The following is a 19,963-nucleotide window of genomic DNA, read 5'->3' on the forward strand; positions in this document are numbered from 1 at the left end:
CTGTACATAATATATACATGCATTACACATGCCTGTGCTCATTGCAAGGTCATGTTGTTTGTGGGTGCATTTATATTAAATTGCCACATTTTATGTTGCCGGGATTTCTGAACATCAATAACTAATAAACAAATGCTGCACTTCTGACAATGCCATATGAGGGAATGAACAGCCTTGACACTTTCTGAGTCCATTTCTGGTTTTGTATATGTAATATTTTCTTATCTTCCAAATGCTCATCTTGAATGCTTTATCAAGTATTGTTTGCATCTTTTTTCTTTAGTTTTACTTTTTGTTTTTAAGCACATTTAGTTTGCATCTCTTGAAGTCATTTCCTATTTAGTTCATCACCAAATCATGATTATCTATTATTTGTCCTTTTTGCAACTTCCAGAAGTAAAGTAAAACAGAGCAAAACTGAGTTTTGCTAAATTGCAACAACAGAGACATTGTAAATAATGTGTTTTCTTCAAGAATATCTGATCTTGATGTACATTATCCACTTGTAGTGACTGCAGAATTATTTTGTTTTTTAATAGTTTTGGTTTACTACAAAAAAGAACAACAGTGACTTATTCACAACATGTTTGTTTATATTTAACCAAAACCAGTGGGCTCAGCATCAACCCATTTAACGTTTACTGAACCATAAATACCAGAGAACGATAGGAGAGCTACAAGTCATTCTGTGAGCTGCTCTGCCTCTTTAGGAAAACAACAAGAAGAAACAGACCATGCTGTCTCACATCCCCCAAGAATTACTACTGCTGTTTACACTGTCTATAGGGAAAACATCAGGCGGTGGAATATGAAGGCTCACAGAGAAAATCAGGAAACACTTGTACTGAAACTGGACATTGAGCACAAACATCCTCTCCCAAAGAAGGCTCCGAGTCAATCTCATGGTGTTCTACAGCACTGTGATAGATGGTTCCCAGGCCTTGAACAATGTTATGTTTGAGCTAAACCCAGACTCTGGACTCACCCATACTGTGGGAGTAATGTGCCTACTGTTCCTAATGTAGCATCCTGGAAAACACAAGGTACGCAGTTGTACCTTTTCTTGCTGAGGTGAAACCACTGCGACAAAAAGACAGTATATTTGAGAGAAATTTTGAATTAAAGACATTCTTGTGCAGTGTGCAGCCTGTTTTTAGACAGCTGTGTCCATGCACAAGAACAAATAAAGCCATAAAAATTGAACGGAAATGTGAGTATACTAGGATATTGCACAGAAAAGGACATTAGTGAAAGATCAAGGCATTTCTTTTTAGGTAAACTTAGAAATATCCTTGTTCAAACAAAATAATAAAGCAAGTGGTTTGTTTCTATTTTAAGACCCATTGATACCTATAACTTTTGCCTTCATATTCAAATCTGCCACTGATAGAGAAAGCATCTCCCAATGCAGTAAAGAGAGACAGAAAGTGGACACACCAAAGGTCCATCTGTTTGTCTTTACATAACATGTCAGGGAACTTGAAGCCATGATTTGTGTGTCTGTTTTGGGTATCAGATTCAGGGCATGACTTTCTCATGGAGCAGTTTTATAGCACAGAGACTATGTTGAATGGCTCTATGTCTGAAGTGTTTTTGTCATCAGTGCCATCTTTGGTATGCTGTTGGTTGTATATTTGTAATTATGAGGAAAGATTTTGTGTGTCAACATTACTTATGCTAAACTCTGACACATCTGTAGAATCGCATCATGACTTCCACAGATACACAGTTTAGTTATTGCACTGTGCTCTATCTGAACATTTAAGCCAAGTATTTGTACATTACATTTGTACATTACTATTTATTTAAACATGTCAGTGGCATTTGCTTGTATTGCTCTCCTCAATGAAACACTTGCGTCTGTGTTTGCATGATGAAGCCTAATAGCTGGAAGGTAAATTAAGTGCACTTAGACACAGTTTTCAGTGTTCACCACATCCCGCATTAACCTGAACTTAAAATCATTCTTCAATTTTGACATGCATGCAACAAGAGACTGAAAGTTATGCATTCACCAAATCCATTTGTCATCATTCTCTGGGGACATGAAAACTAAAAATACACTTGAAGGAAACCTGGTGTGTCCAATAGTAGATTAAATTAATTGGCAAATAGCGTGTCCCGCCTTTAGCAGTCATCTTGTGATAATAATACCAAGCCATCACCATGCCTCAACTGAGGGATGGCACCAGTGTTGTTTCCAGTAATTGTTGCATTTGAAGTTCTTAAGGCCAAGAAAAGACACTTCTTCGATCTTCTGAAGCTCTGTTATAGTCATCATCATGTTCCTGGTCTGTCTTCAAGCCAAGTTCCCTGCTGTGCTCTGAGGTTGGTTGGATCTACCTCCAAGAAGGGCCTTAATTGTTCCAGAGGCCTTGATAAAGATACGCCGAAGTGTCTGTGACTAGCTAGATAGAGCATGTGCTATACTGACGCACTCATCGATTGTTCAGGTAGCTGAACAATCGATTTCCTATTTGAGGAAATTTTGACTATTTAGTCGCACTATGACGTTTTCCATTATTCAGATACCAATAACGATGACAAATATTTTTTAAATGACCTTGCATTGCATTTCAGGTAGCAAATGTCCACAGCATAAAACATTTACATCTCTGTCCTAAAGGCCATTCAACTATGAAATTTTATAGAATATAATTTATGCTTGGGTTGCACAGTGGATTGGTGGTTAGCACTTTCACCTTGCAGCTAGAAGATGCCCAATTCACATTCTTGCCTTCCTGGAATCTTTCTGCATAGAGTTTGCATGTTCTGTCTGGGTGCTCCAGCTTCCTGCTACAGTCCAAAAATATGCTGAGGTTGACTGGTGATTCTGAATTGTCTGCAGGCGTGAATGTGAGTGTCTCTAGATCTAGCCTTGTGACAGACTAGTTACCTGTCCAGAGTGTCTCCTGCCTTCACCTTAAGTCAGCTGGGATGGACTTCAGCCGTCCCGCGATCCTAATGAGGATTAAGCAGTGTATAGATAAATGATGGATGATTTATGCTTTGAATTCATCCAAATCCTATCAACATCTTACAACAATAATCTGCCGAACCGCTCATGACACACAGCTTCTATTTTACCCACAACTGTCTTTATCCCCCAAACAATGATCACAGTCAACTAATGAACTTTCATTATTCCAGTCTGAAAAAAATACCTAAATTGTTTAAATACGTTTGTCTAAAACCACATAGTTGCCTCCCAGCATATAGCCGACACTCTGTGAATAAATGTTTCAAGGGTTTTTGCTAGTTTGTGTGTTCTCAGAGGGAGCATAGTTAAATTGCCTGTACCACCTTTCGGGCTTTTCCTCCTTGTGGAACAGTTAAAAATATGAGCTGCTTTGCATCAATGAAGTAATGTTGTGAAAAACAGATGGGAATCTGTTGTAAAAATGTTGTAAAAACCTACTGTGGAAGAACTTGGCTTTACCAGAGATCTGATGACAGTTTTAGCTCAACTGGCTCAAAAAGAAAGCAGTTTATCCACAAATAGACCTCATGTTCAAACATAAAACTAGTGGTTTGATTGGAAGCTCATGCAGCAATGAAATGAGAGTGACAGCACAGTTTTGTTAACATATTAGGGAATACTTAGCAGGGGGAAAAAATTGAAATAAATAACCACCTCTACAGTAAAGTGCATCATAGTTTAGAGTTGTCCTCTGTAGCATCATTATCTGCACTAGGACCATCACACATATTGTTATCGGTTCAAAAGTTCCTTACTTCAAATGACAAATTATCATGCACTATCACCATGTACTTGAAACAAATCACTGCATCTAACGTTGCATCTGCAGTGTAATACTTCCTGTGAGACATCATGTTGCTCTTTTGTATGTGGTCCTGTCTGCAATGGGTGTCTGCATGGACAGCAACTGAAAAATGTAATAAGAATTTATTATAGTAGAATGAGAAGAGGTAGAGTTTTAGTAAATATACTTTACATAAATACATTAATGTGTGTGTGGCCAAGCATTATTTAATGTGAAGACATGTAGTTTCACTTTCATTGATTCACTGGCATAAGCTTTTTCATGAATGCCTCACAAACACAGGCTGATTCTCAGCTATGTGACTTGTAACATGCAGTCAATTTTTCACTTGTCATTTCAAGTTTCTGGATAAAATTCTGATGATATTCAAGACGCTTTTATTTTTCATTTCAAATATGTGTGTATTTTGGCAGAATCAAAATCTGATTCTAGTCTATCTTAGTGTTTCCAGGATAAATGCAAGGTTCATGTAGCCTAGCCGCGCTAGACCCATGTTCTGAAGGCACAAGGGTCTAGGGCCACTCGACAGGGAGGGAGGCGGGCTAAAAGGTTGTCTTTCAAATCACTCTGCAGTAATTGGGTAGGTATACAACCAATCAGCGAAACGAATAGGCTGACGTAGTTCTGAGAGCGCCGGCGGATTGTGGCTAAGTCCCATTAGCTTCCCAACCAGCGGAGCCAACTGGTATATTAAGGATTTGCCATATCCCGTCGGCATAAGTCCAAATACGTCTTTCTTCTCAATGAAACACTTCAGTGCCGTCCTTTGTTTATTTTTCAAGTTGAATTTTAGCTTCAAATCTTTAAGGGCTGTGGCCAAAGCAGAGTTGAAAGATAACTGTTTATTGTGCGCTGGTTGTTTCTGTCAGAATCGTCACGCCTCTGTCGTCACTTCGTTACACCCGCCTTCTGACGCTACACTTCATGGTGATTGGTCCGGCCAGTTTTAGGAGAATCCAGCCTCGAGCCTTATGGAGGGTAACTCGACCCACCCTGGCAGAGAATTAAATTCGTTGCCGTGGGTTGTCTAGCGTGGCTAGGCTAAGGTTCATGTCTATAAGGAAAAGTTTTTTGTATCTACAACTTTGACTTAGTTCTGTCCTTCAGTCATGCAGATCATTCAGTGATTGAACTAAGCAGTAGTAATTACAGCTTGAAATATAGTGCAATACTCTTGTTCTCTAACTAAATTCATTTTTGATCAGTGCATCAGTGGTCATTTACAAAACAACTCTAAAATTAAATAGAGATTAGGCTTCACATAGAGGTATAGTTGAGGACTGATTAATAGTCAGGAAGATCACACGCACATTGTTGTGATTCTGCAGTGATCTAATATCTGTCATTTCATCAGCAATTGTCAGTGGAACAGGCAACAGATCCTCAGACAGTTCTGTTAGCTGGGAAAGACATCGTTGATCATAAAGTCATTCTAAAGTCTTCATTTCTGCCCTAAAGCAGTGAGTGATGTCATTGCTTGCAATTTGTGTTTGACTGTATGGGTAGAAATGTCATTTCCTTGTAGCTTTAATGAGACTGAGAACCATGCCTGATTTCAGTGAAATTGATGTGTGACTTAAGCCATTGTTAATTATCACACAGGCACAGGAGACACATCTTACAAATCAAACAGTGAGTGGATATTTACACAGACTGTATGTGAAGGCATTTACACCTTTTCAGCATATGGATAAAACATGCTTCAAATCACGTCTGCAGATGGTTTAAATAGTCAAATTTTGGTTTGGAGAGTTTCTTGGTTGTACTTAGAATAAAAGTTTTAAGAGAGTGGATAGTTATACGACATGGCCAGGACACATGGAGTGTAACAAGGGTTACACTCCAAGGGTGTGTAACCACTTGCAATTCAAGTGCCTGTGACAGAATATGTTTCATGGATGGGGAATGCATGTCAGATATTTCAATTCTGTGAATCTGAAATGAGGAAAAGGTATCAGCATATCCAACAGTCATTGTTGGACTGTATGACACTTTTTATTATCATGTCAAATTCTTGAACATCATTGTTTTAGTGCTAAATACAATTCCCTAATGTGTCCAAGTACAGCATATGCATTAGTCAGTATCATAAACATACATGTTTCACAGTTTCCTGTAACAGAACTCACTGCTGAACAATGTCCTATTTTTAAATAATCCCTGTATAGTCCCATTGTTCCAAACCTCTTGAAAAGTACATAATCATTCATGTTTCCAAATAGAAAATACACCTGTCCAACAGCAACAATTGTACATCATATCTCTGACATCTCTTGTAATGAGATGTTTAGAAGAAGCCATAGTAAGCATGCTTAAGGTGGCTAACTGACCCCTCTGGTACCACCACAGGGTATGTATAGGCAGAGGCAGAGGCAGAGACGCAAACAATAGCAGGATGTGTGAGATGAGTGTACCTGTCCTGCTTACAGTGCGCATGATGTGCCAGCCCGATCTCACGAGGATTCGTGAAACTGTCACGTAAGTTTTAGTTTCGGTTTCGTGCGCACCAACACGATTTCGTCATGTTTTTCGTGCCGCTCACCACGAAATGCGCACCAATGTATTTTAAACGGCGGACTTTTCGTGCCACCCAGAACGTATTTCAAACGAATGTGTGTATTATATTTTTAATGTAAAACCATGGCGAATCCAACGCTATATTTTGCATGACATCGTCCCTAACCATAACCCTAACCATAACCATAACCCGGTGGTACACTTACCTTTTTTTTTTTTTTTTTTTTTTTTTTCCCAATTTGCATAGGAATTTCAAGAATGTCCGGCGGCCGGCGGCCGCAAACGCGATCACACAAGCAGTATACGCCGATGGACAGCTTAGATCGTCATGAATCCGCTGGTATAAACCACTTTCAGCTGTGATTACCACAGCGAGTTTCGTTGTGAGCAACACGAAAAACATTTCGTGGTGAGCGGCACGAAAAACATGACGAAATCGTGTTGGTGCGCACGAAAAAGAAACAAAAAATTTACGTAACAGTTTCACGAATCCCCGTGAGACCGTGTTGGATGTGCACGAATATATAAAAAGCAACTATTCAGATAATTACATTGTTGAATTCTCTGATGATATTGTATGGAGACTGCTGTGTGGTAGGAGGAGAAATGCTAGCTGTTCGAGTTGGTGCAACAGTTTCTGAGTATTTCAGTACACACTGACAGTACATCGCGTCCTAAAAGTTTGTTCTCCCCAGAAAAACAAAGCTCAAAGACTGAATATGCAATCTAATCAATTTATTCAAAAACCAGAATTTCCCCCTTTCACTTTGATCACAGCTTTCAGTCATTCAGGCATGGAATGTACGAGGTTCTTGAGTGTGGATGGTTCTGTCTTCCCCCACTCACACACAGCGGCTGAAGTTGAGCTGTTTCATGGTGGATCAGTAAAGATGCGACTGTTAAGGATTCTCCAACAGTTCTCAATAAGGTCAAGGTCAGAGAAGTTTGGTGGCCATTCCTCCTTATTCAGAAAACCAGGCAGATGTTTAGAACACCCTGACTGAGTTATACAGGCAGTGTGAGCAGGGGCACCATCTTGCATAAAAAACAATTCCTAACGTCTGTTAAACATTTTCCATTCAGTCACAGGCCCCGATTTTGTCCTCCTGGCCAAAATTGAAAACAGCACCTTTTCTAGCATGTTGTTGGTATATTATTGTTCATTAATAGTGGTTGGTACCTTGACGTACAATGTGCAGTTGAGAGACCTGAAGCGGACATAGCACCTCCAAACCATACTATGGGCACTGAATTTCATTTGTTCAAAAGATGGTACTTTTTCATGATCATCTGTATAGATACAGTCATTTTGACTGTTTGGTGTCAGAAATAAGCAGAGAGGGCATTCATCAGAGAAAATCCAGTACTCCCAGTCTTTTGGAGTCAGAGTTATGTACTTTTTTGCAAAAAAAACAGTCTCTTCTCCTGTTGTAGCTTGGTGAGTCACGGGGTACGTTGCCTCTTGTAAGCTTTTAGCCACAATGTTATTGGTTAATAATGATGCACTGTGCTCTTAGAAACATCTTCTCCAAGATTTTTCAGCCTTTGATTGAGTCTTCGGCATGACTGGTGTCTTTTACCCTCGACTTTTCTCATCAGATCCTTGACTCTAGCAGTTAGGCCAGATTGAAGTCCTGAGCAAGGCAAGTCTTTGAAGGATCCTCTTTTGTTGAACCTTTGTACCCAGTGGATACTTCTGCTAAAGGCTTGAGCTACCTACTGATGAGTTTTTACTATATTTCAAAGAGCAATAGCCTGTGCAAATCTCAGACCCTGAACACCCTGAAAAAGTAGCTTTTTCACCCTTACTCTTGGCCATAGCAACACTTTCAAAAACTGGTTGTGAGTGTAATGCACTGGGACATGACAGTTTGACCAGAAAACAACCAAACAGGACCTGATTGACCAGCTGCAACCCATTTTGGTGACAATCAATAATGTTGTCCAGTGGGGAGAACGAACTTTTGGGACACGGTCTAAGCAAAGCACGAGTGTCCCCACTGACAACCCGTTTGTCAGGGTGGCAAAGAGACTGCACTTCCTCTACAGACTCTGACTGTCGGCTTTCGGATGTACTGGTATTCTATAATGGTGTTCCTGATTGCATCGTCACATTGGGTTTGTCAGCAGAGTACAGCACCTCACTATCCTGTCCAAACACTTAGTTGACAAAACAGTGAAAACAGCAATGAAGGTGTTACTGGACAATGTATCCCTCCTATTAGTTTGGCACAAACGTTTTCCTTGATTTTTGCTGTAATTAAAATGTGGAATAAAGATCTGATGTGGCTGTACAGCTGTTCACGGCTCCTGTGCAACAATAGAGATATTTTATTCACGCATATTGGTGCATTGTTTTACTTTTTAAAAATATTTTATTCATGCGCAATATTAACTGAAAGCAAGAGTGATATTATTTAATTTTATTTATTTTAGATATTAAATTAGCCTCATTTGTATATCTGTTACTATGTTTCATAGGATTTGTGTATAGACCCTTTAATGACCCACGTCACAAATGACATCACAGCTTTAGCTGGAGGCAAAAGAGAAACCCGCGGCCGTGACCGAAAGGCGAAAGACTGAGGGACTAGGCTCTATCAACTTTTCTAAAATGTCGTCCTGCTGTGTTTTTGGATGCCAGAATAGGAGGAATGACATTGGCGAACGCAAATTAAAGTTTTATAGGATTCCACCGCACTCGTGCTCAGAGGGAACGAAGACAGTTGTGGTTAAATGCACTGAGGCGAAAAGACTGGACAGAGACGATCAGCTGCAGTCAATTCCAGCCATTTTCAGTACAAAAAATCGCTAATATTCTATTTGTAAATAAAAAATATGATGAGTAATACAGGGAATATTGGACGTGCATCGTGAGGTGCATTTCCTTGAAAACGATCGATTCGTGGATTATATACCAACTTCAAGACATGTTTTGGACAAAATAGTTTACTGGCTTGTGTCGTCTGGATGTCCAAGGTTCGATTATGGCCATTTTTTGTGGAATATTTTCATCTGTGTGTAATAATGAACCCGGAAATGTGAGTCGCGCTGTGTACGTTAAAGCCGTGTACAGAGAAAGGATGGATGGATATTCGTTGTTTGTCGGACAAATGTGTTTATATTACCCGCTGTGGTAATCACATCTGAAAGTGGTTTATACCGGCGGATTCATGAGAATCTAAGCTTTCCATCGGCGTATAGTGTTTATATAATCGCGTTTGCATCCTTCGGACATTCTTTAAATTCCTATGCAAATTAGTAAGTGTACCGCCGGCGGTACACTGCAGTTTAACGGGTTAAAAATGCTCGAGTTTGCAGCGCAAACTCCCAGCGCAAACTATATACTCCCAGTCCCGCTTGACTTCTCGCTCCGCTTTTGCCTCCAGCATAAGCCCCGCCCACAAAAAACGTCACAATGTTTGTAAACAAATAAAGGGTCTATAGTAAGAGTACAGTTGTGTGATGTTTGTGTCTATTCTGTGGTTTGTACATATGCAGATTGTGTATCTATGTAGTATGCTGCCTTCAAGGACTATAAAATGTTTAATCTTAGCTTCAACTCCCCTGTCTATCCATCCATCAGCCCTGCCTAGAGGAAATTTAAATGCAAATTACAAAAAGCTTCCTCATATGTGAGACAACTTCATTGAGGTTTCAACAAATGTCAGTGTCGCTGACTTTTAATCATTTGTGTACCAGTAAATCATTTTACTCTTTTTTGCAAAACATATTGAATGGTCATGTGATACATTTTAGAGATTCAGATTTTCTCACCAACATGCATAAACAGCCATAAAGCTGCATAAGAGCCACTTCCTAAAATGTAATTTACTTGGATAACCTGAGTAATATTACAATTATTACATTGGTTCAAGGTGACTTGTAGCCTAGCCATGCTACACCCATGTTTCTGATGGCACAAGGGTCTAGGGAAGCTCGACAGGGAGGGAGGCGGGCTAAATGGTTGTCTATCAAATCCCTCTGCAGCAATTGGGTAGGTATACAACCAATCAACGCAACGAATAGGCTGATGTAGTTCCGAGAGCACCGGCGGATTGTGGCTAAGTCCCATTAGCTTCCCAACCAGCGGAGCCGCGGAGCCGCGGAGCCAAATGGTATATTAAGGATTTGTCATATCCCGTCGGCATAAGTCCAAATACATCTTTCTTCTTAATGAAACACTTCAGTGCCGTCCTTTCTTTATCTTTCAAGTTGAATTTTAGCTTCAAATCTTTAAGGGCTGTGGCCAAAGCCGAGTCGAAAGATAACTGTTTATTGTGCGCTGGTTGTTTCTGTCAGAATCGTCACGCCTTCGTTACGCCCGCCTTCTGACTCTACACTTCATGGTGATTGGTCCGGCCAGTTTTAGGAGAATCCAGCCTCGAGCCGTATGGAGGGTAACTAGACCCACCCTGGCAGAGAATTAAATTCGTTGCCGTGGGTTGTCTAGCGCGGCTAGGCTAGGTGACTTGTGCAGTTGTAGGGAAATAGTCTTCAATGTTCTGTACTCGTTTCCTTTGATAAAGTCAGACAGCACATGTCACATCCTGTGTACGTGCAGATATAATATGTATCCATTATGTAATTAGTTTGTCCTTTATGCACATCTACACAACATGGATTTATGAATCCTGAAGCTAGTTCAGTAAAATGAGAAACAGGATTAGGATTAGATGATGCCCCGAGAGGCTATGATGGATATGCCAGACACAGGGAGTGTGTGTGAGTAAGTACACATTTGTATCCTTACCTTACAATGCTACATCCTGTAGCTGAACTCTGCTATTTATTTTCTTTGGTATATTTTACTGCTCGGTGCAAATCGTCCCTTCAGCTACCCTGCATTCTGATACCGAGGTGTTTAACAACACTGGAGCAAACACACTGCAGGTATGTGTATATTTCAAATATGACATTTTAAGTTGAAGCGTTGTAATCAGTGATTGCTAGAAATGCACAAAGCTTTGTCACGCATTACTGTTATACATTAAGCATCTGATGGATCTCAGATTCATTCTACTGCAGGGCAATAAGCCCAAACATCGAGTAAGAGTCCTTCTTTATATTCAGCAACATCTAGGAATCATGCAGAGTTCGTCTGGGATCTGATGAAGAGACAGAAGATACTGAGACGGAGAGAAACCAAAGATTTAGCTCCATTATATTGTGCTTTAATTCTTAAAAAATATTGAAGGTGCATCATGCAATGAGCATTCCAAACGAATTTTAGTTTATCTACACAAACCTGGAAAAAAAAAGAATAATTAAAAACTGTCTCGAGGGATAGAAACTATCAGAAATAATTTGAAATAAATTGTTATTTCTGTGACTAAATCGTGGGATTCATATTGCAAACAAAAAGAATTGGAGATGACATGTTTGCATTTGACACTTATTTATTGTCAAGGAGTCACCCAGCCTCATTATGTCACTGACAGAAGTGTTCCAGCAAAAACAAGATCCTAGTTTGTGAGGGAGTGTCACATAAAGAGATATTTATTAAAATTATCCACAGTCCACTTCACTGAAGAGGACACTGAAGTGGACAGTTGAGATCTGCTTTTCTCATCTCTTCATCTAAGGAGTTATTCACACCCTCTGCAAGGACTTGTCTTCAATGTGCGGTATTTCAGACATGTGCATTCTTCAAAGTGCTGTCTGCTGTCAGTGGCCTCTATGCTGCAGGAGGGATTGTGCCACTGTCCCTGATCTTAGAACCAGTCCTCCAGCTCCAGTGTCTCTAAAGGTTCATCCTGAGTCTGGTTTGTCCCTCTTTGTGCTTCCTTTGTTGATCTCACTGCTTGGTTTCTTTAGCTAACACTGATTGTCTCTATCAGCCATTCAGTGCTGCTGTGGTTAGGCCTGTTTACAGTCTGCAACTGTTTGAAAAAGAAGTTTTCACCCACACACTTTACAGTTACAGTTGTATATCACTGTCTACAGTAGAAATGTTTATCATATATCCACAACGGATTAGAAGGGTGGTACATGTACACTGTTGCTGTGTATCTCCCAAATTTTATTAAATGAGCCCATGTTGGATGTTGGACAGCACCCATGGGTCTTGTCAGACTGGCAAGACAGCAAAAAGCATTTGCACAGGTCTGTTTAGGAGTAGGCTGCACAGTGGGTCGGTGGTTAGCACTTTCACCTTGCAGCTAGACGATCCCTGGTTCACGTCCCACCCTTCTAAGATCTTTCTGCATGGAGTTTGCATGTTCTCCCTGTGTGTGTATTGTTTTTTTTTCTTGGGTATTCCGGCTTCCTCCAAGAGTCCAAAAACATGCTGAGATTAACTGGTAACTCTAAACTGTCCGTAGGTGTGAATGTGAATGTGATTGTTTGCCTCTATGTGTAGCCCTGTGACAAACTGGTGACCTGTCCAGAGTGTCCCCTTTCTTCACCCTAAGTCAGCTGGGATAGACTCCAGCCCCTGTGACCTTAATGAGGATTAGGTGGTGTATAGAGAATGGATGGATAGAAGTTTAGGTGTATTTTAACCTAAACATGACATTTGTCCCAGACATAATCACGTAGTTTTGACACTGAAATTTAACCAGACTAACTTCAGCCTCCTGCATTAAAGTTTTGTGGTTTATGCTTCCTACACCCCTACAATTGCCCTATGCAGACCTTGTTGCTCTGTTAATGTGTAAAGGCAAAGAAAGTTGGGGGGTCATGTGATATGGATGCAGGCCAATACAAACAACAGGTGTTTTTTTTTTTTTTTTTTTTTGGTGTTTTTGACAGCCTTTATTGTCAAAGTTTTTGCTCTTTGGACCAACATAGCTATTACACATTTTGCTGTTAGACTGTTTTGCTCAGGACAGATTCCTAACTTAGAAAGGTAGATAGTCTCACAAATGTGCAATTTCCTGAAATGTATTACAGACATCAAAACTCTAGTTTCCTTTTTCAACCGTATATTGGGGAATATGCTTGTTGAATATGATGGACACTATTTCCATGATCCAAATACAACGAACAAAATGCTTCCAAATTTTTAGTCTTTCATAGTAAAAAAAAAAAATTAAAACAGTTGTCACTGAATTTGGAGGTAGTAAAATCCTGGAAGAAGCTCGGGCAGCAGTGGGCCAGATCTGAGGCAATCATCTTTACTAACGAGAAACCCGTTCTTGAATTTGTGGCTTTCATGTCCCTCTGTAGTCAGAAGTGCCACAATACAGATGATGTTTCATTTCAAAAAGAAGAGTGTGGCTTTCAAAGGGAAACCATCGCTTCAAATGTTAGCAAGACATAATTACAGCGTTTGGAGATGAAGGGGCGGGTGGCAGCTCTGCAGCGGGTCACTTCTGTGGTTATGATGTTTTGAGCTCTTGGGAGTTGAAGAACTAAGTGTTTTTCATTTTTAGGTCAACTGTCAGAATGTTGTTTTAGTTCATTCTCAGACTTAATGCCTTCCTCAGCTCTCCTGAGTGATATGATATGGTTTATTGCCAGGGTTGATTAGGCTATCGGACGCTGCTGACGGAAGCTGCACCACTTGAGCAGGATGACAAAACCTTGATGTGAGGCTGCAAAAAAACTCAATTCTTTCCTCAAGTTCTCTTGAGAACAGTGGCACAAATTAGTCATCTGCAAGTGTTCATCCACAACCCCTTTAACATCTGTGACCACTGCACTGTTTTCTTAGTAGCACGCAGGGCTTCCAGAGCCCATATGTCTGGTGGAGTCATTTCAGAGCAAGAAGGAACACACATATTGAGGCAAATAAAGTTAGATGCGATCCAGATTGACAAGTCAAAGTGGCAATTACAGGAGTACAGTTAAATCCATTAAGTTGCTTTCTCTCTGAAATAAGATCAATCACTTTTTGTTTTTTTATTGCAATGTTCACAACTTCAAAATAGATTTATTACATCCTGTGTAGAAAATGCCAAGTTCTCAAGCAGCAAAAAAGAAAGGAGCCATTTGATGTAAGCATTAAAGTAATTGCAAATGTTGTAAGATATATAAAGAGCAGGATCTTTGCATCTCTACTGCTAGACAAAAACATCACTATAGAAAGGACAGTTTGCCTTTTGAGAAATTAATCTTCATTTCAGGGCTCCAGACTAACTTTTTTTCCTAGGAGCGCAGTGGCCACTAACTTCAAATTTTAGGAGCACAACCAGAAAATTTAGGGGCGCACACCAAAATCAACTTGCAAAATAAATATTCACATTTCCTCTCACTGAATATTCAGATACCAAAATTTATATCCGGATATCGCCGTAGCGAACGAATATTCAGATATTCGGGTCCAGCCCTAGTGATTTGTTTGGCAAGGACAGTTCAAAAACGATTTCTTCAAGCTGATCTGAAGTCACACGGTGCGCGAAAGAAGCCCTTCATCAACGAAAGGCAGAGGAAACACCGTTACTCTTTGCTGGGGATCACAAGGATTGGACTGTTGATGATTGGGCTAAGATTCTCTTAAGTGATTTCTTCAATTTTTGTTTGATGCCCACTCCAGTCAACTTACTGGTTAGGAGGAAGCCTGGAGAAGCCTACAAACCAGACTGTCTTGCCCCTACGGTAAAATATGGGGGTGGATCAGTGACTATCTGGGGTTGTTTCAGTGTGCGTGGAACAGGGCAAATGCAATTGTGTGAAGGGCAAAAACAGTCTTCTTCCATTAGCTGGCAAACTCTTTCCTGCCTCGAATGACTGGATTTTCCAACATGACAGTGTCCTATCCCACACAGCAAGGTCAGCTAAAGCCTGGATGGAGAACCAGAACATTGTAACCATGACATGACCTGTTCAGTCATCAGATCTAAATTCAAATGAAAACCTGTGGAAAATCATCAAACGCAAAATGGAGAACCTCAAGCCCAAAAACAAAGCAAATTTGTTTGAATTTGTGCAACAAGAATGGACTGCTGTGACAGCAGAACTATGTCAGAAGCTGGTGGAGAGCAAGCCAAGACGCATGACTGCAGTCATTAACCCTTTACGCTTCAGTGCGTCGATGGAAAGCTTAGATTCTCATGAATCCGCCGGTATAAACCATTTTCAGATGTGATTACCACAGCGGGTAATATAAACACATTTGTCCGACAAAAACGAATATTCATCCATCCGTTCTCTATACACGGCTTCAACGCACACAGCGCGACTCACATTTCCGGGTTCATTATTACACACAGAAAAAAAGATTCCACAAAAAACGGCCATAATCCAACCTTTTACATCCACACCACACAAGCCAGTAAACTATTTTGTCCAAAACATGTCCTGAAGTCGGTATAAAATCCAGGAATCGGTCGTTTTCAAGGAAATGCACCTCGCGATGTGCGTCCAATATTCCCTGTATTTTTTGTCATTTTTTTATTTAAAAATAGAATATTAGCGATTTTTTTGTACTGAAAACGGCTGGAATTGACTGAAGCTTAAAGGGTTAAAAACAATGGTTATGCAATTAGTAAGTACTAACTCTGTGTGTATCGCGGCTAAAACAGACAGAAAAGAAAACATGGAATGCCTAAAAGCACTGTTTTTAGTAGTAAAACTATTGATGTAAGAACTTTAGTGATTTTGTTTATCAAGAAAACCATGGAAAATGGCTAGATATCAGCTCTTTAATTAAACTCTTAGGAGCCATTTTGTTGTTATCATTAAATTTGTCCCAACAATTTTACCTTTAGTTGTACCAGGCATTAAAAGTAACAAGGAATTGAAGAAAACAAGGGTGGTCTAACCATTTTTCCCATGACTGTATATACACTACCCTTCAAAAGTTCATATTTATAACCATACATTAACTTTAAGTTCAGTACAACCACAACAACCATGTATTTTTTTGGTCCAAACTTTGTTGCAATCATTCTTTAACCTATTCAAGTTATTTTTGTGCCTCTACTCAGGGCAACAGAGGTGAATATCTCTGTTATACTCCCCTGGGTTAAAGTCAGATGGTAAGGGCAGACAATCTATACAGTCAGTCAAAACAGAGGAGTTATTGACACTGATTGGGTGATAATGTATCCCTGGTTCTAATAGAAGTATAAAGCAATAGGCTTGCTATCATAAATGAGTCTCTGCCACTCTTCTGTCATTGCAGATTTAAGGATGGGGAATGTGTCACAGACCCTGACCTCTTCCACAAGTCTAGGCTACATGATGTTTGCAATTCCACCACACTAACATTAACACCAGCATCGTTCGCTTTGTTACATGAAGAGCATACTATTTTCAGCAGTGTCAGTGAACATTAGTGCTCAGTGTGAAATGTGAGTTTTCAGCCTTCAGCAACTGCAATTTTGACTCGTGCACTGAGGCAACCTGCTATATCAGCGAGATACTTCCCATTTCTTCACATCAGTGTTTAATTGAGATCAACTCACTCTGACTAATGATCTGTTGATACACTGTAATGAGTCCTGTTCTACCAGATAACGTTGGACTAACGTCCCAGCAGCTGTCAAATACTCGATACGTTATGAGAGAGATTGAGTCTATGAGCTGATCAAAGTCAGTAGATTCACCATATAGGAGTCCAGTCAGCTGCAAGCACATAGCAAGTGAGTGAGGCACCTTTTGGGCACCAGCTTTTTTTCCAAGATGCTCCTCTGTTGGGAAGGGAAAGTAGTTTGCCAAAGGGCTTCAGAGTGACAGTCAGGGCTCAGAATGGATAGGATGTGATTGTGGAAAAGAGCTCAAAATTTCCTGGCTCAGATATTTTGAAGTATGCAGGACTTTCCTGTTAAAATGAGAGAATAAAGGTTTTTGGTGAAGAGATTTATTCAAGGAGATGGAATAGGTGTACAGGGATGGAGACCACTGTGATCCTCCACAACACAAAGCTGCAGTGAAATCAATTCACCAGTACTCCCAGCAAGATCAGAAATGATGCAGATGTCTGGGGGATATTTCCAATGGCAGCAAGTCCATGGTACACGTAGCAAAGCTTAGGCAAAGATTTAGACCTGATGACTGCAGGAATATTTAGACAGTTAGCATGAGCCAGATTTACAATTCCACTTGCTCCTAGTTCTTGCTTTCCCCCCGAACTTCCTTTCACTTCTCTTTCCCCTTGTCCATGAACACATTGAACATGGTGGCATAGCTAGAATCATAAGGCTGTATGCAATTAAAATACAATGAAATTACTAAAACCATTGTCAGCATGATAATCAAAACTTATATGCTCTTTTTCTAGGATGTTTCACACTGATGGACTAAAGACCGTCTCCTTTTCACTGCAATTCACCTGCTACACAAAATTTTAATGTCATTGAGTTTCTTTATCCAAATGCTGAGTGGCTAATCAAACAATATTCTGTTGTCACATTTGAAATTGTCTGTTTTGTGGTATTTCAAGTAGCTGAGCATACGGCTAGACAGAGTAAAGTCTGATTTATGATTTTTTTGATGTCCACACTGAAACTCATGATGCAAATAAATGCAAATATGAAGGCAGTGTACGACCTCCTACTTTCATTATCAGCACACTGGAAGGTATTAAGCTTAGTAACTTTATATAATCATGGTTGTAACAAAAGAAATATTCTGATATTAAAAATATGAAGTAGTTATTTTATTTATGATTAAAGATTTTATTGTTAACTTAATCAAATATGGAAGCTTTGTTAATCTCATGTTAATTCGACTAAACGTGGAGTTTTAACTGTGAAACCATTCCTTAATACATAAACATGAGTTGTTGAACATGACATATCTCTGTTTGATGGGTGAATATACTGCTAACGGTTCTCAACTCATTAAATAATATTATTCCCATGATTTTTAGATAGCTGAGTTTCAATTCTCCAGAGATTTCTTCTTTTGAGATCTGAAGAAGCCAGGTATGATGCAAACTTGCTTAGTGTCTTTCAGAAATGAGAAGCAAAGTCAGGTGTATTTCTTTGCAAAACAGTGATAACAGTTTTATGATAAGTTTGTATTGAAGTCCCCGCCCCAGAATACAACGTACTACAAAATGCCTTCAGCAGCTGCAGCTCTAAGTTCTTAAAGTGAATAAAGATGACCTTGAACTACTTTAATTTAATTAGGGTCAGATAACACACAGTTGTAAGGCAACAGGTAAACTATGTGTCTAAGTTGTGTAGCCACATTTGGGTAAATCGGAGTAGCTAGTGCTGTGTGGTAACTCCACTGTTAACTACAACTACCTGATATTAAGTAAGGCATTGAATGAAATGCAATATTTCTCTAATATTGATTAAAAGAACAGAAATAATACATTGCAACATTCAGTCATCTGCAACTGCTGGTTAAGTTGTTGTTAATTAGTTAAAGACGAGTTAAATATGCAGACTGACCAGCTTTACTGTGATACTGCTACAGCACAAAACGGCCCATCTACTGAAAGTGTCCGTTGTGTTCTTGATATCATTACCTTCATGAAAATAATAACAATAATAAAAATAGTAATACATAGTGCATACATAAACACTTTGAAATGTCATTCTTTTTGAAAGAAAAGCATTTTTTTCAGAGAAGATAACATTAATCACAAACACAATCTAGACATTGTTAATGTGGTAAATGACTATTCTATCTGGAAGCAGCTGATTTTTAATGGAATATCTCCATAGGGGTACAGAGGAACATTTCCAGCAACCATCACTTCTGCGTTCTGATGTACATTGTGTTAGCTAATTGTTGAAAGGCTCATTGATGATTAGAAAACCCTTGTGCAGTTATGCTAGCACATGAATAAAAGTGTGAGTTTTCATGGAAAACATGAAATTTCCAGGGTGACCCCAGACTTTTGAAAGATAGTGTACATATATAACATAAAAGAACATACCATACAACAGTAATACATTTTTAAAATTCCTGTTTGTGCAATATAAAAGATTTTAATATGAAATTATGATGTGTAGTATTTTACAGAGTAGTATAGGTGAGCGTGCTGTTTGTATAAACTATACATATCTCAACAGTTGGTTCATATGTTTGACACATGGTGAGCCCAAATTTCAACAATAATGTAAGATACATTGTAGTCAATATGCATTTTAGTTTTGTTTTTAAAAAGTAGTGAAAAGGAAATTCCAAACGATCAGTTTATATGTCGCCTTTTGTGCCCTCTTGACCCAGAGGTTGCCAAGGTGACATTCCAGCCCAGGTTAGCACAAGGACTCTTTAGTGTGGGAAGGAAGTGCTGATGAGGAGGGGACAGGTGTCTTTATCACCAGCACACAGCTGTATCCATAAATCAAGAGCTACCAAGGCCCCTAACAACCACAAGTGAGGTAGAGGGACTGTTTTTAGAGCAACACCAAAGGGTGACCGTTTCTAAGGCCAGGGCTTAAGTGTAAGGATTGCAGCATATGATGTCTCATGCCACATTATGCAAAACCGCAATACCAGCCCTTCATCACAACTGTGGAGAGAGAGGAACATGATCAGACTGAGGACAGGGAGCTTAGACTCAACCAAGCGGAAGCCCAATTCATGTCAGTCCTTTTATTTTGTTTAATCTGAGCCTGAGCCAAGCATTTTGTTAATATGCTGGATTGTCAGAGTGCTGTGTTGTGGTCAAACTATTGTTGTCCTGCGCCGTATTCTGTGAAAGTCACCCGTCCTTCAAACAGAACAACACTGTTGTGAATGCCCAGACTTTGCGTAGCAGTTGTAAAAACTTTCTGTCCAGCTGCATGTTTCCAATCATGGTAGTTTACTCT

This window comes from Acanthochromis polyacanthus, chromosome 15 (genome assembly GCF_021347895.1).
Source record: "Acanthochromis polyacanthus isolate Apoly-LR-REF ecotype Palm Island chromosome 15, KAUST_Apoly_ChrSc, whole genome shotgun sequence".
NCBI lineage: Eukaryota > Metazoa > Chordata > Actinopteri > Pomacentridae > Acanthochromis > Acanthochromis polyacanthus.